Source organism: Chiloscyllium plagiosum, unplaced genomic scaffold (genome assembly GCF_037043375.1).
Source record: "Chiloscyllium plagiosum isolate Xiang-an unplaced genomic scaffold, Cpla_swu_hap1 HiC_scaffold_21, whole genome shotgun sequence".
NCBI classification, from domain to species: Eukaryota; Metazoa; Chordata; class Chondrichthyes; order Orectolobiformes; family Hemiscylliidae; genus Chiloscyllium; species Chiloscyllium plagiosum.
The window spans coordinates 30227931-30249934 of NW_028270159.1; the positions used below are offsets into that span (position 1 = coordinate 30227931).

Consider the following 22004-nt stretch of genomic DNA (forward strand, 5'->3'; position numbering starts at 1 on the left):
ATCAGTCTTGGCAACTTAGGGTTCTCATGTGATGGAAACCGATCAACTCAGAACAATAGCACAAGAAAGTGACATGGACTGAACACCGAAGGTGAGAAGCAGTCACCTTTTTATCTCCTCCCAGCATTAATCGTCTGCCTCGGTCTTCAGCCACTTCAAAGAACTTAGACAATTTGCCTCTATCACTGACTGCTCCATTACTGACAGCTTCCTTTTGCTGATTGTTTCACTTATGAAGTACTCATCACCTAAATAATATTTCCTCACAAATTTATTTATCAGTGATCATTTCAAAAAACAAAAGCGACAGTTTGATCTTGCCTTGGAAGGTTAGAATGGGAGATAGAGGTGGAGTGAATAAGAAAGAGGAAAAGAAACATAAAATACTTATGGATGACGGAGCATTTTCAGACTTTATGATTTATCTTTCCTGAACAATCTTAAGGACCCCACATTACTGCAGCTGTTCTTTAAGAACATCCTTTGGAAATTAATTGTATTAATATTCATGCATCTGGTCCAAGAGCAGTGCATCCATAGTTTCTTGTGGCTACTTGTGCCACCACTGGGTATGAAATTAGTTTGTTCTCAACATAGTGATACCTCTCCAAGATTCTTGTAATGATTATCAGTGCCATGTAAATCTCTGAGCTCATCATAGAGGAAGTTATCACTTAGAATATTCACCATCTTGTGATTGTTCTCCTTTCCAGGTTTTAGAGGAGCTGAAGCTTATCATTAATGGGTGTCTAATTAACGCCTATTTCGCCTCAATCCACCATTGCTGAAAACACAAAGCAATGACCCAAAGAGCCACCACAGAGGAAGCTCAAAATGTAAACCCGATTTGGTTGCTTCTGGGCTCACAGGGGTCATGAGGTCCCTCCTTCAAAGGCACAGCCTGATTGAGGGAGGGAGTATCAAGGAAGTGGGCAGGCTACACGTACTCTCGTGCCCTTTCTTCCAACACATCCTTGTCCCTAAGCAAAGACGCCTGCTCTGGTACACTCCGTCATCCCACTGTCATTCTATTCTGAGAGTTCTTTACCTCAGTTCGGGACCTGAAGAGGACTCGAAAATTGGCTTGGAGAAAGTGAGGATTGCAGATGCTGGAATCAGAATCGAAAAGTGTGGCGCTGGAAAAGCACAGCAGGTCAGGCAGCATCCGAGGAGAAGGAATTGGATTGTCAGATTCAAGCTGTGACAATGGACAGGGAAGGCTAAGTGATGACAAGGGTACAGAAAGGGCTGAAATGCTCCCAATGTTTAATAGAAGATGTTACAGTTCACCTTAGACAGAATGGTGATCAAGCTCAGAGTCAAAAAGTGTGGTGATGGAAAAGCACAGCAGGTCAGTCAGTATCTGAGGGGCAGGAGAGTTGACATTTTGGGCATAAGCCCTTCATCAGGAATGTGGGCTGTCTGACAACAAAGAGACAGTGTAGCAATGCTGACCCTACAAAAGATGGATGTCTGTGCACATGTGGAAACTAAGTTCCACAAAATCGAATGATGTTGCAATGTACACGTAGAAGACAAAGTCAAAGAAACAAAGGATGGATCTTTTCAGTACTTGAGAGATAAAGATCTGGAGGTAAGAGATACTTCCAAAAGAGATAAGAATTTTACAGACCAACTGAGATGGATAATCAAGAAGATACGTTGAAGGGAAATGTTGAGAGTGACCTGTTTGGAAATGATGTTAACTTTACCATCGCTATGTTGTGTGAGCTTTCCCATTGTGACTCCTAACACAAATGCAAATTCACCTCACTCCAGCTATCTATGGCTGGCAATTTATATAATAATAGCCCTGTAAAGAGAACAAATAAAACTGAGTTTCACTCTTTTTTTTCTCTGTCTCAATCCTTCCTTCCACGTATTTTTCTTCCACTAACTAATTTGTCACAGTTTCACTCCATTTTTTTCTCTGTCAGTCATTCATTCTGTTTCTTGTTCTCACTCAAATTTTGATTGATTAGTGCTTGGAGCACTGTACAGGAGATTCACAGGTGAAATATTGACCTGGCTGTACAAAAATAATGCTATCTAGTGGGTGAGATTTAAAACAAACCCTGCTCAGGGATGTGTCAGAAGTTGGGGCACTCCATTACTTCTCTCTATGCGTGCAGCACTGAGTTGGCTGTGTAATTTCGTCCCCTTCTCTGTATTAACAAATTACCCAGAAAGTCAATGGCATCAAACACACTACCTCAAAACATGAGTGCAAACAACTCACCACATGCCATTTTGCCTCATAATCTGTTGTTTTCTTTTAAACAAACCCTCTATGCCATTTGTTTCTGCACGCACAAAACCACAAAGCTAAACTAAGAAATGTAAGAAAAGTTCAGACATATTCTAACAGGAAGCTAGCTTGCTTATAAGAAGTATAGTTATGTGTCATAACACACACATTTATTTAGATGGTAACTAAAGCGGGGCCGTTGGCAATTATTCTATGTTTAAATGTTCAAAATGGTAAAGTCCTGTTTTTGTATCCAAGACAGCAAATCTACTCTAATAGTGCCAATTCCTGTTTCATGAATGGACTGCTTGAAACATATGGAAATTTATTGAACAACTGTTTCACTGTGCCTTTTTACAGATGGCAAAACAGAAATAAAAGGACTGGTTTGTTCACATTTCACTTTGTTCACTTCAAAAGAATTAGACAATCATTGACAAGAGTCTGCTTTGGAGAAAATGAGGTCTGCAGATGCTGGGGGTCAGAGTCGTGAGTGTGTTGCTGGAAAAGCACAGCAGGTCAGGCAGCATCCGAGGACCAGGAGAATCAACGTTTCTGGCCAGAGCCCTTCATAGCAACACACTCAAGAGTCTGCTTTGCTTAATTTCAGTATCTGAGAATGGGACGTGTCAATATCATTTCCATTTTCCTGAGGGTATAACATGTAATAGGATCTGCTGAGTGCTTACATAAAGTTACACAATAGGGATCAGGAAAAATGCAAACACAAGACTTCAATTCAACGCCAGCAGAAATCTAGACAGAAGTAGCAGAAGCACCAATAACAATTGTACTCATTAGGGACAAAAAGACGTGAAGAGTGGTCACTGGGGAGGGTAAAGGAGAAACATGATGTTTAGACAAGATAAACGCAAATCTTCAGCCAAGAGGCTGTGGGCAGTGTTTGGGAAAAGGAAAGCAAATATGAAAGAGGGCATTTTTCAACATATTTTCGATTGGATCTTTGCAAAGACAGTGGACCTCTTCCTCGAAGCTCAGCAACATTTGTGGTACTGGTGCCTCCACAATTAGACTGTTCCGCAGTGAATTCCAGAATCCAGCAGCAATGAAGGAATGGTGACCAATTTCCAAATCTGGATAGTGTATGACTTGGACAGCAACTCAAAGGTGATTGTGTCCCCATAACATTGATGTTCTTGACCTTCTCAGTGGAAAAGGTTGCAATACAGAATGTTGTTGTTATGGTAAATGAGTCAGCTGCCACTTAATATTGCACCCAGAGTGTGTCAGTGATGGAGGAAATGAAACTGATCCGGCTACAAATCAAGTCAATGTTTCTTTTCTGATGAGGTGGTATGCTTAGGTATTGAGGTTGCAGGATCCATGTAGGTATTGACGAGACCTCTTTCATAAACCTTCGAGATGGATAGGAGATTTGTTGGGCCTGGTGAGTCACCCATCACGAAGTACTCAGCCTCTGTTCTATTCTTGGAAACAATGATATTTGTGTGTACTTGCAGTGGAAAAGGGCCATAGGCATGAAGGATTAACCACTAGTTCTGAACAGAGGCAGACAGAACATGAAACAAAGAGTGCACTTTGGGAGAAATAAAAATATAAATGTGAAACAGAGTAATTTGGCAATTCCAGCAAATTGTCAAATACAAGATACGGTATACAGGAGACCCTTGATTATCCGAAGGATATGGGTGGGGAGTATTTCATTTGGTTAATGCAATTCCGGATAATCTAATGCCGGATAACATAGTTTAGTCAAGTATCGGGACCTTGCGATCTTGCCAGATAATCTGATATTCGGATAATTGCATGCCGGATAATCGAGGTTCCTCTGTAAATGGTTAAATCATCCAGGCCAATTTCTCTAGTCAACTCCAATGATAAAACATTAGCCTAATTGCTACCTTAAGCTTACACAGTTAAAAATCACACAACACCAAGTTATAATTCAACAGGTTTATTTGGAAGCATTAGCTTTCGAAGTGCCGCTCCTTCATCCAGTGGTTGTGGTTTGGGATCTTTCCTGCATTTCTGTAGCAACTTGATGTCTGTGTCAATATGTGCGATCTTCTAGGAGATTCTCTCCACTTTGAGCTGGCAGTTAGTAGTGTCGATGGTAGTTATGATTTGGAGATGCTGGTGTTGGACTGGGGTGAACAAAGTTAAAAGTCACACGACACCAGGTTATAGTCCAGGAGGTTTATTTGGAAGCACTAGCTTTCGGAGCACTGCTCCTTCATCAAGTGGTTGTTCATCAGATTTATCTGCAAATTAGACTGATATTAATTCTTCTCTTCATATCCTGCATTGCTTTTGCTTGAAAAGTTGACTTTTCAAAAAGAATCTTGTGTTCCATTCTAAAGGGTCAATTAAAGATTCACATTTTTAGAATACTAGACAGTAAGGATTTCAAGTAAACATTCGATAGATGGGATTGTATACCCGATTGTCCTCAATTCAACAAATATTGTAGTGAGATCTAGCCTGGACCTCCACTATTGAAATGCATCAATATCAGTCCCATTCAATCCCCTACCCTACGCCACCACACCCCAACACACCCACAGCCTGCCACTGCCAGCTTTATAATAACTGTTTTCCTAATCAAATTGTACCAAATTTAATACATACAAAGCTTCCTCCGGGGGTTTCAGTTTCCTCCCACAATCCAAAGATATGCAGGTTAGGTGAATTGGCCATGCTAAATTGTCTATAGTGTTCAGGGATGTACAGGTTAGGTGCATTAGTCAGGGATAGATAGAGAGTAGGGGAATGGGTCTAGGTGGGTTACTCCTCAGAGGGTTGGTGTGGACTTGTTGGGCCAAATGGCCTGTTTCCACACTGTAGGGGTTCAATGATTCTATGAAAATAAGCGCGGCTTACGTGAAACCACCATAAACTGTTTGATTCCCTCCAAACCAAATAAGCCTGATTCCAGGAATGCATTTTCAATTACCCACATCTCAAACATTTACTATCTGAGAAGTTCAATTGAATTAGAGTTGCTCAACCCTATTCCTAACAAACAAAAAACCTGTGCTCCAACACCAGACACTTGGGGAGAGGAAACCTTTTATTCCATCCACTTAAAAAAACGTTAACTAGAGCTCGTGAATTTGAGCAAACCCATCTGGTGATGAATGTAGAATGAATCAAGGCTGTGCAGAGATTTGATGTTGAAAGAATTGTAAATTTGGATTAATTTTCTGGCGTTGTGTATCTCCTTTTATCTGCAGCAACTAAACACAAACGTTACAACATAGTAATTACTTGTATGTTTGTGACCACGAGCAAGTCCTCTCTCTGTCGCGATAGCCCTGAAGCTAATTAGGATGAAGGTCCTAGATGAGTGGAGACTACAGCTTAGATGGTGACAGGGAGATCTGTCCTCTGTTAATAATTGTGGGTTGAATTGGTATGAAAAATAACCCACTTGGGAAAAGGACATTGCTACTGATGTTAAATCAAGTGACGTTTCCAAAACAAATTTTATACACTCTTGGTTGGAAATCTAAAACAAAGCCAGAAAATGCAGACAACCCTCAGCATGGCAGGCAGAGTCTATAGAGAGTAAAAAAAGTTACTGTTTCAGTCAATGAGTTTTTGTTGGAACTGGAAGGTAGGAGAAAGAAGTGACACAAATGATCAAATTCAATAAGGAACGTCTAGTTCCAATGTGAACAATTTTATTTTCTCTAGAGCCACCTGACCATTTTCCAGCTGCTTTCAGCACTGAAGAAGGGTTACTGGACTCTAAATGTTGACTGTCTCTCTCTCTGCACAGAAGCTGCTGGACCTGCTGAGTTTCTCCAGAATTTTCTGATTTTTTTGTTGGATATTTTAAATGTTGGTTGCGCCATAATATGCAGAGTAAGTTAAACCGCATAGTCCCAAAGGACTGCTCTTCCATTTGAGAGAGACAGAGAGAGACGACTGGTGGTGAGTTTAACTTGAGGGTCACCTTACCTCAGGTAAGAGGTGAAATTGAGAGAGGTAAGACTAAAATTCCTCAGTTCTGAGGAAGGGTCACTTGACAAGAAACATTAACTCAGATTTTTCTCTACAGATGCTTCAGATCTGCAATTTCTGTTTTTGTTTTTGAAATTGAGGAGGGACTTTTCATGGTAACGTCAGTTGCAATATTTCTTAATAGGCTATTTAATTCTCCAAATAATGATATCCACAAGATTGTGATGGTTGAGCTGAACATCAGAACTGAGGTACAGTTGCCAATAACAACACTCAATTTCTACTAACCAGTCCAATGTACACACAGGTTGTCACACGATACCGTGGGTGCTATAGACACCATAAAAACAAAACCCAAAACACAGTGTAACAGAAGTCGCATCACAAGTGAACAATAAATACACAGTTGACGCACAGATTGGTCAATGACAGATGAAGGGAGATAGAAACATTGATATTAATAGCTCGAAGCAAGGCTCCTGGTTGATAGCAGGTTTATAATGATCTCTTAAATTTTCTATTTTTGTGTTTCATTTATTCTTCGACCTGCATTTACTGTAGCATTTTCCGTTCGCCCGTAACCTAAATGTTGTTTTGAAGACAAGTCAGTTTTAATTCTAAATTGTCCAATTTAAATAAATCATTAAGATCCATTAGACAAGGCTAAAAATATCTTGGATGGAAAATATTTGTTAAAGTAGGAAGTGAAAGTAGACTCGCAGTTAAATTGAGCGTTTCACGACCACCAGATATTTCAAAGCCCTTTGTAGCCAGTATGTTTTAGGTGTGGTCACTTTTTTAATGTTGCGGTTAAATTGTTCAGACAATTTGTGCACAGCAAGTGACCAAAAAATGCAGTACATTCATTTCCAGTTCACCTGTTTTTGTCATGTGGATCGAGGGTCAGCATACTTGGAATAATTCATGTGTTCTTCGGAACATACAAATTAGGATTTGGAATACACCACCCAGCTCCTCGACCTTTGCCTGCCATTGATAACATTGGTCTGATCTGATTGGGTCTCAATTTCACTTTCCTGCCTATTCTCAAGACACTTTGGCTTCCCTGTTGGTCAAGAATCCATTCAATTCTGTCTTAAAAATATTCAATGTCCCCCACCCTCAGCATTCTCTGCAGACATGAATTTTACAGATTCGTTACCCTTTAAGAGAGAAAAAAAAATCTTATTTGTGTGAAGCACTCCTTATCTAAAAATGTTACCCCTAGTATTAGAGTAGTACTCAGGATTAAGAATCTTTAAGCTTTCGCTTAAGCCCTGAACCTTGTGACTCAGAGGTAATGCGTTAGACCGTGAAACACACTTGACTGGGTTACATTTTTATTCTTAAAAGCTGGTGAAGTGCTTGAGCACGCAATATTTGAGCCGAATCACTGGACTGTATTTTGAGATGTACATTTATTAGGCTGGTTTTCAAAGAAAAGTAAGGTGACATCTTGGGTTTTTTTTTAGTGAATAATAGCAGAAATCCCACCACAGCTTGTGGTAAGACATCAATTTAATAATTGCACAGAACAGAAGATGGCTTCATAGAATGTGTTTCAAAATGTTTGTGGTTTTCCTCTTTTGGAGAAACATATCAGTGGAAGTATAATTCAGCTTTATAATTACATTGCAAACCTGGTTCTTGCCAGATGTTTGATGAGAAGCAACTTGGCACATTTAGCACAATGTAATGAACAAATGGAAAATTTAAGTCAAGATTTTGAAAAACGTTTCACAGGATGAGGGCATCGCTGGCTAGGCTAGCCTTCATTGCCCTTCCCTAATTACCCAGGCGGCCATGATGTGGAGGTGCTGATGTGGCACTGGGGTGGACAAAGTCAGAAGTTTCATAACACCAGGTTACAGTCCAACAGGTTTATTTGAAATCACAAGCTTTTGGAGCGCTGCCCCTATGTCAGGTGAAGGAAGACTTCACCTGATGAAGGAGCAGCACTCTGAAAGTTTGTGATTTCAAATAAACCTGTGGACTGTAAGTTGGTGTCACGTGACGTCTGACTTTGTCTGCTCAGAGGGTAGTGTAAGAGTCTGAAATCACACGGAGGCCAGACCAGATAAGGATGGCAGTTTCCTTCCCTAAAGGACATTAGTGAACCAGGTGGGTTTTCCTGACAATCAGCAATGGATTCATGGTCATCATTAGACTCTTAATTCCAGATTTTTTTTAACTGGATTCAAATTCCACCAGCTGCCATGCCAGGATTCAAGTCCAGATCCTCACGCTATCACCTGGGTTTCTGGATTAATAGTCTGGCAATAGTACCACGAGACCAACTCCTAAAATTATCTCACAACACTGGCTAAGCCATCTTCTGTTCTGTGCAATTATTAAATTGACGTCTTACCACAAGCTGTGGTGGGATTTGAAACAATGCCCTCAAGGCATTAGATTAAGCCTCTGAATTACTAATCCAGTGATTTTACCATTGTGCCATCACCTCCATCTGCTACTGTCCAACTTGCTCAGCTTTGATTAACACAAGAAAAATTAAGACAGAGAAATTGTTCTCCTGCCCAGTGAAACTCATTCCTCTATAGAATTCAGTTGAAACCTGAATGACCCATTTCTTCAAATCTCTTATCCAACCTGACATACTATTTCAAGCATTTAACACTCCTCAGTTCAGGGTGTATTTCAATATCTTTTTTAAAGTTACACCTTCTGTCTCAAGCACAGCAGACCATCATTGCTTGACAATATATGGATGGTATACAATAGAAACAAGCCCTTTGGCCCTCTAATCCATACCAACGTTTATATTCCACAAGAACTGCCGCCTACTGCATTGAATCTAAACGCATCATCATAATCTTTTACTATAAAAAGAGAACATGTTGAAAATATTCAGCCGGCCAGACTACATTTGTGGAGAGAGTTAATGTTTCAGATCAATGACTTTCCATCAGAACCATAATCATAATTCCTTGCTCTTTCATAAGTACATTTAGCTTCCCCATTACAGCATCTAGGCTCTTCACTTCAAATATTCCCTTTGTTAATAAGTTCTTTCTCGTTTCCTGAGTAACAAAGATTCTCCTGATTTCCTTATTGATTTATTTGTGATTATTCTGTACTTATTAGGGAGACATAATGGAAATCTCATTGTTTATTAATAGAATAGAATGTCTAAACTAAGGTTCTGGGAGCATGGATTTGAATCTCATCAAGGCAGATGATGAAATTTGAATTCAATAAAAATTTGGAGCTCAAAGCTAGAAGACTGGTGACCATGTAACGATTTTTGTAAAAGCTCATCTGGTTCACAATGTTGTTGAGGAAAGGAAATCTGCCATTCCAAACTAGTCTGACCTATATGTGACTCCACATCCACAAAAGAGTGCTAGGCAGAAAGGAATGGGCAAAAATGCTGGCCTTGTCAACATAGGTCACATCCCTTCCAAGAATAATTTTTAAAAGTTCAGATCCCTACTTTTGGTTTTCCCCATAAGCTGACACATCCTCGCTACCCTATTGATCCTGTTCCTAATCTTAAGGATCCAGTGGCTCAGTGGTTAGCACTGCTGCCTCGCAGCACCAGGGACCTGGGTTCGATTCCAGCTTCGGGCGACTGTCTGTGTGGAGTTTGCACATTGGCTGCGTGGGTTTCCTTTGGGTGCTCCGGTTTCCTCCCACAGTCCAAAGATGAGCAGGTTAGGTGAATTGGTTATGCTAAATTGTCCGTAGAGTTAGGTGCATTAGTTAGAGGGAAATGGGTCTGGGTGGGTTACTTTTCGGAGGGTCGGTGTGGACTAATTGGGCCAAAGGGCCCATTTCCACACTGTAGGGAATCTAATCTAATCAACAGGTCATCTCCCAAGAGCCCAGCCTTTTAATCTTTCATGATAGGTTGAATTTCTCAGTACTGATATCATGGAAGTCTTTTGATGCAGAAGGTAATGCTGCTGTCTCTGAGGAGAAAGTGTGTTTCGAGAGTGTGGTGCTGGAAAAGCAAAGCAGGTCAGGCAACATTCTGAGCCTCATTCCTAATGAAGGAGTTATGCCTGAAACGTCGATTTTCCTGCTCTTGGCTTTTCCAGCACCACACTCTTGACTGCTGTCTCTGAGACTGAAGAGCTGGGTTTGATTTCTACCTGAGGTCTTGATGGTCAAGGAATTAAAATGTAGCCAGACAGATAGATTACCAATCGCAAACTCTTCCAACTTACACCAATGGCAGGTGGTAAGAGTGGGAGAGATCCCTAGTCAACCACGGTAAGGAAAGAAAGTTGGAGCCTTTACCATCACAATGGAGACAGCAGCGTGGTTGTAAGACAACATGTTTCTACAGTGAATCAAATTCACTGAGTGCTCTGTAACACACCGGAATCTGTTTAGCACCATCCCCAGTTTGATCAAATCTGGTGACACTTTCTGTGAATCTGAGGATCAATTGGTCAGTTGCTTTAAGAACTGGACATCAACAACTTCTGAACTTTTAGCAAGGCAGTTTTTTTTGTCAAGAAAACTAATGGCACAATTTTTACCCATTCCTGGTGATGGCAATGGAGGCATAGAGTCCAGTACAATAGGGGAGAGCCGTGTTTGGACAGGTTCCCAGTGCAGTCCCCCCACAAGGAACTGATTCTACTGGAGGCCTGAGGCAGATTGGCTGCTGTTCTGAGGAGGTGAACAGCTAATTACCAGAGTTACAAACTGTATTAAGGGCAATTTTATGGAGCCACTTCCATTTTTTGTCAATGGAGGGGTGGACCCCAGATAGTTGGGAAGGCCAAAAGCTTAATGGAAGTGACCTGCTTGCGGTAGAACAGGCAACTATCAAAGTTGGAGGCTCCATGTCACAAAGAGGGGACTGAAGGTGAGAAGGCAACCATGTGGACCATGTGATTTCCTCTTAAGAAGCTTCACCTCTGACCCTGAGATTGTTTGTAATTTCCTTATCTAAAGGTCTGCAAGATTTTTAACAGTTTTACCAGCACCCACGTTTTCCAATAAGGTTTCTGAGGCTGTTGAATGTATACCACGTCTTCACATTAGTTCACTATTAAGAACTCCATGTGTTGCATGTATATAATGTCGCAACTCTGTTAGTTGTCTGCTATGGCTTTACAAACTGTACATATGCAATATCAGTTGTTTTGTTACAATGGTTGCTTTGCAATTTAAAATGTATTTTATTGATTTAAATAACCTAATCCATTAACCCAACTAATCCCTGGTAAGTGACTAGTTATAAGATTACTGATTTTAAACTATTATCATTAACATGATTGTTAACATTACCATGACAATGATTGAAAGTGTGGTGATGGAAAAGCACAGCAGGTCAGGCAGCATCCAAGAAGCAGGAGAATCGACATTTAGCCCTTCCTGATTAAGGGCTTATTCCCGAAATATCAATCCTCCTCGAATGCTGCCTGACCTGCTGTACTTTTCCAGCACCATACTCTCAACACTGATCTTCAGCAGCTGCAGTCCTCAATTTCTCCCTCTCCATTATCTTGATTGGTCTGGCTGCATTAGCAGCCAACCTCCCACCTTCAATTGGACTGTGGGATATAAAGTGGATGAGCCAGTCCTGCAGCCAGTAAGTGTGGGCTCACCATCCACCTTTTACCACAAAACCCTAAAGCCTGCATTTAATTAAGCACAGCATGTACGTTTTCCATATATATGCAATGTCGCTATCTGCAGGGTAAAGTTTCCTCAGTTACCTCGAGGTAAATAATTTAGATTATCAGATGAAAGTATTGGTAAAAGAATACCAACATTCAAAGTATAATCTTCCATCTGCATCATCTTCCTTTACATAGAAAATGCAAAGATGACAACCATTTGTATAAATAGATCTACATACTCAGCAGAAATAGATATACATCTATCTAGTTGGGGCAAGAACACTTCACTATCTCTATTAAGATCTCTTGCAAACTTCTGTGTGAATTCTTCCGAATTCTGTCAGCACTCCTTCACTTCCACTCCCTCACTGGATCTTCATCTTAGCTGCCTAACCTTAGATTCATTTCAGCAACCTCATCAGAATTTGGCTGATAACAAATAAAAATGTGCATTTCCTGCTAGTTGTGGAAATCCTCAATGGTTGAAAGGTGAATCACTCAGCAATATCAAAACACTACAATGTCTAAAAGGAATGAAACTGGATGGACTGTCTGGCATTGAGCTAGGAACCAAAAATGACAATGATAAACACAGTCCTGTCAACTTTGCAAAGTCCTCCTTACTGACATCTGGGGGGTGATGACAAAATTGGGAGAGCCTGTTGCAGTGTTCCACTGAAGCTTGGGGCAAGCTGGAAGAACATGGAAGCTAGGAAACTTGGAAAAAGAAGTAGTGATGTCTTGAAAAGAGTTCACATTATAGAAGAGGAGGTGCTGGGTGTCTTAAAATGCATAAAGGTAGATAAATCCCCGGGACCTAATCAGGTGTTATCCCAGAACTTTGTGGGAAGGTAGGGAAATAATTGCTGGGCCCCTTGCTAAGATATTTGATTCATCAACAGCTATGGGTGAGGTGCCAGAGGCTGGGGTTTGGCTAATGTGCTTCCATTATTTAAGAAAACCTGTAAGGAAAAGCAAGGGAACTATGAACCTGTGAGCCTGACGTCAGTGATAGGTAAGTTGTTGGAGGGGATTCTGAGAGAGGATTTAAATGCATTTGGAAAGGCAAGAACTGATTAGGGGAGTCCAAAACTGGAGGGCATAAGTTTAAGGTGATCGGGGAAAAGTTTATAAAGGACCTTAGGGGTAACTTTTTCACACAGATGTAGAGAATGAGTTGCTGGAGGAAGTGGAGGAGATGGGTACAGTTACAACATTTAAAAGGTATCTGGATGGGGACATGAATAGGGAGGATTTAGAGCCACATGGACCAAATGCTGGCAAAAGGGACAAGGTCAAATTGGAGTGTCTGGTCCACACAGACGAGTTGATCGGAAGGGTATGACTCTATGACGCTCTAACAGCATCTCATTTTCATCTTGGAGACCCTGCAACCTTCAGGATTCAATATTGAGTTCAATAATTTTCGAATCTGAACACTTCATTCACTGTCCTTTACCCATCCCAACTCCTCAGGGACTACAATGGCATGGGCTGCTTTCAGTGCAGTCAACCTATTTCACCTACTTCTGGTCCCCATTATTAGCTCTCCTTCCTTTCTAATGTACCATTATTCATCCTTTTGTCCACTCTCTGGGCTTCATCTCCATCTATCTGCTCACTCCTTCCCCTATCTCCTGTCTTCAGCATATATCAGTTCTGAAGAAACGTTAACTCTGTTTCTAGCTCGTTGAATTCTATCTGTGTGGTTGGTTATACTGAAGTTGCATTTCTGGATGTTGTACATTAGTAAGTGCTGAATTCCAAATCATGTCAAATTCATCATATTGTGGTTACTATCCTTGCCAAACGCTGTGAAGTTTATTCTCTCCCTGCTGTCAGGATCACTGACCATTACTGCATGATGCTGAAAGCATCTCTTGACATTGTCTAATACAATGTATCATTATGCAAAATTCCATCATCTTACTCATTCAAATACTCCAGGCAGTTGGGCATTTTCAATTTGTACTTTTTGGATTGAGATTCTATATGCTGCATTATACTGACTGAAATGCTTTGTATCAATGTGAACTCATCTCTTGCAAAGCTGATTGCATTAGTATACTGTATCTGGCGATTGTAGCGGCAACCAGCTCACCACTGAACATATAACCAGCACATCACTGAACATATAACCAGCTCACCACTGAACATATAACCAGCACATCACTGAACATATAACCAGCACATCACTGAATATATAACCAGCTCACCACTGAACATATAACCAGCACATCACTGAACATATAACCAGCTCACCACTGAACATATAACCAGCACATCACTGAACATATAACCAGCTCACCACTGAACATATAACCAGCACATCACTGAATATATAACCAGCTCACCACTGAATATATAACCAGCTCACCACTGAACATATAACCAGCTCACCACTGAACATATAACCAGCACATCACTGAACATATAACTAGCACATCACTGAACATATAACTAGCACATCACTGAACATATAACCAGCTCACCACTGAACATATAACCAGCACATCACTGAACATATAACCAGCACACCACTGAACATATAACCAGCTCACCACTGAACATATAACCAGCTCACCACTGAACATATAACCAGCACATCACTGAACATATAACTAGCACATCACTGAACATATAACCAGCTCACCACTGAACATATAACCAGCACATCACTGAACATATAACCAGCTCACCACTGAACATATAACCAGCACATCACTGAACATATAACCAGCACATCACTGAACATACAAAAATTAGAAAATAAGCCAGAATTTAAAGAAATGAGAAGGATGCATTCAGATACTTGTTAGATTATTTTCTTGTTATTTAGAATGATCAAGGGAGGATGGAATAAATCAATGTGAATCAAATAGAAGTATGTTAGTAAATATTAGAAGCAAAAATACAAACTCCAATCTATTTCTGAGATCCGTTGTTACACGGTATCAAGAAGTTGCGTAAACTTTAATATGTGCATGGGTCTCAACCTGAATTTCCAATCCCAGTAGATGCTTAGGTCCAAGACATGTGTTAACTGTTACTATAGTCAGTAGATTGAGCCCAAGTAGGACTATACTCATAGACTCGAACGATATTCCTTTAGAATCATTTAAACTTTTATTGATTACATACTTGCATTAAAATGAAAAGGACCTTTAGCTTACTTAATGCTGTTCTTCTAAAATATGACAAATGTTTGGGTTGTTCAATATCAGCCGCTGTTGTATATGCATTTGAAGAAGTTAGTACTGAAGAGTAACCTAAGCACCACCCACTTATGGAGTTATTACTTTTATTTGAGTGGAACAGTTTAGGATCTTGGAGAAATAAGATCTGTCATCTGCTCTTCCTCCTAGTGTCTGTAACAACGTCTATCATACCAGTGCAACCTGGGACTAGTTGCTAACAGACAATAAACTATATTGTATTAACAACAAGAGACATTTCTAGTTCAACCAGGAATTAGTTTTCTTCTACCACACTAGACCAAGATGGCCTTGCAGTTTTCTACACCCAAAGAGAATTTTATTTCCTAATCAACCTGTTCAGATACATTATTGCACACCTTTGAAGCAGGTAGAACTAAAACACAGGTCTCCTGCCCCAGAGGCAGGGTCACTACCACTGTACCACAAGAACCTTTTCAAAGAGAATGATGTCAGTAACCTTTATAGTGAGCAGTTGTTCATAGAGCACAGTGAGACACATGTCCATACAACAGCCGCTTGTCATAAGAGTTTTTAAGTCCTAGCAATCAAAGGGCATCTTTAACTACCCAATATCTGAAATCATGTTGGAATACCTGGGATTTAAAGTCCCCTTGCCACTATACTTTGGCTTGCTAGAATTTATCATATATTAACAAAGGTGAGGAAGTCATAGAACCTTGCAACTATTCTGTTTAGGTATTCTGTCCCAGCTCAGCTATTCTAGCACAGTCTCTTTGTTGGCTTCAAACTGACTGACGACATGAACAAAGTCTGCCACGACCAGATTATTCACACATTTGAAAAGCAGGCCAGAACCGAAATCATCAAAGAAACTTATTACTTGCTTAAAAATCTGGAATTCTCTGGATGCTTGAATGGATTGAGCTTCCCAAACTAGCAGATGCTTCTTAAAATAAGTGTATCGAGGCATATGGAGCAAATGTGTGAATGGGGTAGAGATGCTGACCTTAGTGAATGGCATAACAGATTCAATGGATTCAATAGAATTTCTGTTCCTGTGTTCCTAGTCTTCCTCTGATTTGTTCAGTACAGAAGAGGCCATCAGTCCATTGTGCCTGCACCAATAAAAACTACTCTTCATCTACACTAGTCCACTTTTGAGAAGATTTGTAGTACAGGTTGAGGTTGAGGTTCTGGATGTAGGTTTGCTCGCTGAGCTGGCAGGTTCATTTTCAGATGTGTCATCACCATACTAGGTAACATCTTTAGTGAGCCTCCAGATGAAGCACTGGTGATGTAGCCCGCTTTCTGTTTATGTGTTTGGGTTTCCTTGGGTTGGTGATGTCATTTCCTGTGGTGATGCCACTTCCAGTTCCTTTTCTCAGTGGGTGGTAAATGGGATCCAAGTCAATGTGTTGTTGATAGCGTTCCAGTTGGAATGTTTGTGCATGTCTCTGTTTGGCTTGTCCTAGGATGGATGTGTTGTCCCAGTCGAAGTGGTGTCCTTCCTCAACCGTATGTAAGGCTACTAGTGAGAGTAGGTCATGTCCTTTTGTGGCTAGTTGATGCTTATGTATCCTGGTGCTAGTTTTCTGCCTATTTGTCCAACGTAGTGTTTGTTACAATTCTTGCAAGGTACTTTGGAAATAAGATTAGATTTACTTGCTGTCTGTAGAGGGTCCTTCAAGTTTATTAGCTGCTGTTTTAGTGTGTTGGTTGGTTTGTGGGCTACCACAATGCCAAGGGGTCTGAGTAGTCTGGCAGTCATTTCTGAGATGTCTTTGATGTAGGAGAGAGTGGCTAGGGTTTCTGGATATGTTTTGTTTGCTTGTTTTAGTTTGTTGCTGAGAAATCAGCGGACTATGTTCATTGGGTATCCATTCTTTTTGAATACACGGTATAAGTGATTTTCCTCTGCTCTTCATAGTTCCTCTGTGCTGCAGTGTGTGGTGGCTCATTGAAATAATGTTCCAATGCAACTTCATTTGTGGATGCTGGGATGATTGCTTCGGTAGTTCAATATTTGGTCCATGTGTGCTGTTTTCCTGTAGACGCTGGTTTGAAGTGCTCCATTGGCTCTTTGCTCTACAGCAACACCTAGGAATGGCAGTTTATGGTTGTTTCCCCCCTCTTTAGTGAACTTTATGGCAGTAAGGGTATTATTGATGGTCTTGAAGGTTTCCTCTAATTTGTTTCATTTAGTGATGACAAAGGTATCATTCATGTAGCGGACCCAAAGTTTGGGTTAGATAGTTGGCAGAGCCGTTTGTTCGAGTCTCTGCATTACTGCCTCTGCTAAGAACCCTGATATCCGAGATTCCATGGGTTTTCTGTTGGTTTGTCTGGAGGTTTTGTTGTTGAAGATGAAGTGTGTGGTAAGGCATCGGTCCACTAGCTTGACGATACTGTCCTTGCTGATGAAGTTGGTGGTGTTTGCTGTATGTGTCTTTGGGTCTTCTAATAGTGTAGTCAGTGTTTCCTTGGCCAGGTTGATGTTGATGGATGTGAACAGAGCTGTTATGTCAAAGGAGAACATTATTTCATCTTCTTCTATCTTGATGTATTTGATGGTCTTCAAGAGTTCTTGAGTGGAGTGGATGGAGTGGCATGAGTCTTCTACTAAGTGTTTTAGTCTTTGGTGTAGCTCCTTGATCAATCTATAAGTTGGTGTTCCAGTGGTTATACCACGAGTGCTTCATCCGGAGGCTCACTGAAGATGTTACCTACTATGGTGCGTAACATCTGAAAATGAACCTTCCAGCTCAGCGAGCAAACCTACATCCAGAACAATGCCCACTTTCCAGTACTAGGCTCATAGCTTTGAATGTTATGACACTTCAATTGCTCATCCAAAGACTTTTTTAAGGTTGTGAGGTTTCCTACCTCAAGCACCCTCCCAGCCAGAGCATTCCAGAATCCAGCACCCTCTGACTGAAAAATGTTTTTCTCAAATCCCCTCTATCCTTTCTGCCTTTCACCTTAAAATTATGTTTTCCTATTATTGATTCTTCAATTAACAGGAAGAGCTGATTTCTTTCCACCCTGTCCATGCCACTCATACACTTGTACACCTTGACCAATCTCCTCTCAGCCATCACTGTATGAAAGAAAACAGCTCAAACTTATCCAACCTCTCTTTTATGGCTAAAATGTGCCATTCAGGCAACATCCTGGTGAATATCCTCTAAACCTCTCGGTGTAATGTTATCTTTCCTACAATGCAGTGGCCAGCTGTGACCTAACCACAAAGTTTTATATAGCTCCAGCATAGACTCCCTGCTCTTATAATCTATGGCATGACTGAAAAAGGCAAATGTCCTGTATGCCATCTTAACTACCTAATTACCCGGTGCTGCCACCTTCAGGGGTCTGTGGACAAACACTTCAAGATCACTCTATTCCTCTGAGCTTCTGCCATTCATTCTGCACTCCCTTATCTTGCTCCTTCCTCCAAATTGCATGAGCTCACATTTATATGTGTCAAGTTCCATATGCCACTGCTCTGCCCATTGCCCAACCTGTCTATATACTCCTGTAACATAACACCTTACAGTCAACTACCGGTCACCAACTATAAGGGGTCCAGCACTGATCTCTGTGGTACATCACTGGACAAACAGTCTTCTAACATTACCATTTGGCTCCTATCACTAAGCCATTTTTGGATCCAACTTGTCAAGTTACCCATGTGCTTTTATTTCTTTTATCAGCCTCCCATGTGGGATTTTGTGATTCTTGTCCATAGATTTGGTTTCTGTTAGATTTCTGATTAAGTTAAACAGCAAAGTGGACTAAGTCTTGTATTCATATTAGTTTAATGCTAATTGACAATTGCATAAAGTGTTTGTCCACAGAAGTGCAACTGTCATTCACAGCAAAGTTGAAAGTTATCTTTCTACTTGTATTCCTTTACTTGATTATGTGTCAAACTGACCAAACTGAATGGAACAACACTTAAGCAGAAAGTTGTGAAGAGCTGCTCTATAGCAATGATGCACATGATATCTATCAGGAACCCATATAAAGCTGTATAAACCACAATTAGCAAAACCAAAGTCAATAAAAAAAAGACATATTTAATTTTTAACGAGCCATGTTCCAACCTCCATCTTGCAAGTTGAAGCTTTTTTTTTGAAAAAACATATTTTGTCTACGTTTGAGGTGTATCTTAAAGGTTTCCTAATGAACTCTTAAAGTTATGCCATTTTATTTACATTCACACATTGATGAGGTAGGTAAGGTGCATTACAAATTCAATACAGGACGAATTCTTTTTGATTGATTCTTCATCCCTTCTGCCCTGCTTTTATCCCTTGATGTATGGCAATCAATCATAGAATCATAGAGATATATAGTATAGAAATGAAGCCTTCGGTCCAACTTGTCCATGCCGACCAGATATCCTAAATGAATCTAGTCCCATTTTCTAGCATTTTGCCCATATCTCTTAAACCTTTCCTATTCATGTACCCATCCAGATGCTTTTTAAATATTGTAACTGTACCAGCCTCCATCACTTCCTCTGGCAGGTCATTCCATACACGTACCAGTTTCTGCATGAAAAAGTTGCCCCTTAGGTCCCTTTTAAATCTTTCCCCTTTCACCCTAAATCTATGCTCTCTAGTTCTGGACTTCCCACCCCAGGGAAAAGTCTGTTTACCCTATCCATGCCCCTCATGATTTTATAAACCTCTGTAAGGTTACCTCTCAGCCTCCAATACTCCAGGGAAAACAGCCCCAGCCTTTCCCATAGCTCAAACCCTCCAATCTTGGCAACATCCTTGTAAAACCCTTCTGAACCCTTTCAAATTTCACAACATCCTTCCTACAGCAGGAAGACCAAAATTACACATAATATTCCAAACGTGACCTTACCAATGTCCTGTACGGCCATAAATGACATCCCAACTCCTATACTCAATGCACTAACCAATAAAAGCTGTCCTATCTACCCGCAACTCCACTTTCAAAGAACTATGAACTTGCACTCTAAGGTCTCAGCAACACTCTCCAGGACTTTACCATTAAGTGTATAAGTCCTGCCCTGATTTGCCTTTCCAAAATGCAACACCTCACATTTATTTAAATTAAACTCCATCGAACACTCCTCAACCTACTGGCCCATTTGATCAAGATCCCATTGTACTTTGAGGTAACCTCCTTCACTGTCTGCATCTCCAATTTTGGTGTCATTTGCAAACTTACTAACCATACCTCCTATGTTCACATCCAAATCATATATATAAAAGCAGTAGACCCACCAATGATCCTTTCTGCACATTGCTGGTCACAGGCCTCCAGTCTGACAAGCAACTATCCACCACTACCACCTGTCTTCTACCTTTGAGCCAGTTCCGTATCCAAATGGCTAGTTCTCCCTCTATTCCATGTGATCTAACCTTACTAACCAGTCTGCCATGAAAAACCTTGTCAAACGCCTTACTGAAGTCCATCGAAATCACGTCCAATGCTCTGCCCTCACCAATCCTCTTTGTTACTTCTTCAAAAAACTCAATCAAGTTTGTGAGACATGAGTCAGAAACCCACAAATGAAATTGTTAACTCAGCAGTGCAATTTTGGTCAAATGTTTTACTGAAAATAATTGTTGCAGATCAGTTCCTCAAAGCTGTTTGCCTGTTCCTGCCATACTGTTTCATAATGTTCTGGCAGGTTTGCTGGTATCAATCATCTAGAGAGCCTTTATTTACATCAACAGTCCTTTACTTCAGTATTGCCTCATTCAGAGTCAGCTACCAAAGTATCTCTGGCATTTCTCTTTTTATATGCCAGCCAGGGCTCCCTGATTTGACCATAAGCACAACCCCAATCATGGATCTCATATACTATGTAGTCCAGCAAAGTTGGAAGAGGACCCATTAGAGAAATGTACTTTCTGTACAATCTTAAAATTTTGTGACAAACTGTCACAGCTACAAGATTGCAAATCATCTTCTAACACAGCTACTGAAGAACTCAGAATTATAATCAATGAGAATTGGCCAACAATTGTAGAAGTGATCAACATTTGTAAATTTGCATAACTGCACAACAAATACTGCATGACAGTTGGTCCATAAACAGACTGTCCCTTGCGATCTAAAGACATGCTGCACTGGAACATTGTAAGTGAGACCCCAGTGTGGAGCTTCCACACATAGAAAGCTTGTGGAATCTTCCTTGGTTCAGGTTCAATTAACATCACAACACCGTGCAGCAAAATAGCTTAACGATTTCAATATTAGATATCAACTGTCTCAACAATTCTCTTTCACCTCACTTTGAAAGTGTAGAAAATGTTAGAATTAATAAGACTCTCAATATACCTAACATGTGATCTAACATAACATTGCAGCTCTGAAGGTATTACAATGTACTGTTGAAACCAACATCAGTACACTGGCCCCATGTTTTAGTTGTTTCCATCAGATACCCACTTGCACCTCTGACATGATTCTGAAAGAAATAGGTCAGATACAGCCAGTGACCCAATTTTGTCAGGTCTTCATTGGTCCTAATAGTTTCAGATTGAATTTGCAAAGTGCAGAACCCCTTCATAATGATGCACTGTTCAAAACCACGGAGACCAAAAACAAAGGGGAAGGGAAGCAAAACGAGGCAAAGAAATGTGTCCAGTTCCCCAGCCCCGAATAAACTCTGTCTTAATGAGTTAAAGCATATCAGATTCCAGATGAGGTTAAAAAAAACCCAGAAAAGTGCGGACGCTGGAAATTAAAAGCTAAATCTGAAATTGTTGTAAAAACTTAGCAGATCTGGCAGCATCTGTGGATAGAAAGCAGAGTTATTGTTTCGGGTGAAGTGAAGCTTCTTCAGAACTGAAGAAGCATCACTGGACCTGAAATGTTAACACTGGAAGAGGATAGGTGGATTCCACCAGAGGAGCTCAGTCCAGGGATCCCAGGATTTAACTTACACAATGAAGGAGGATGGTTTCTATAGGGGTTCCATTCTGAAAGGTTACGTTTGTCCTCTGCTGATAGCCAGATGTTGACATTTCACGCAGTATGGGG

At 40.6% G+C, this 22004-nt stretch overlaps 1 protein-coding gene across 2 annotated transcripts in view; it reads right to left on the reverse strand.

Moving 5' to 3' along the window:
• LOC122564804 (putative G protein-coupled receptor 34) overlaps window positions 1-22004 on the reverse strand; it is a 48037-nt gene that overhangs the window by 20258 nt on the left and 5775 nt on the right. The window contains exon 3 of one of the 2 annotated variants that reach the window (XR_015760721.1): window positions 4193-4584. The exons of the other annotated variant lie outside the window; for it this stretch is intronic. The gene's annotated coding sequence lies outside the window, so the exon portion shown is untranslated. Of the gene's footprint in view, window positions 1-4192; window positions 4585-22004 lie in introns of those variants that run through there. 2 annotated transcript variants of the gene reach the window in all.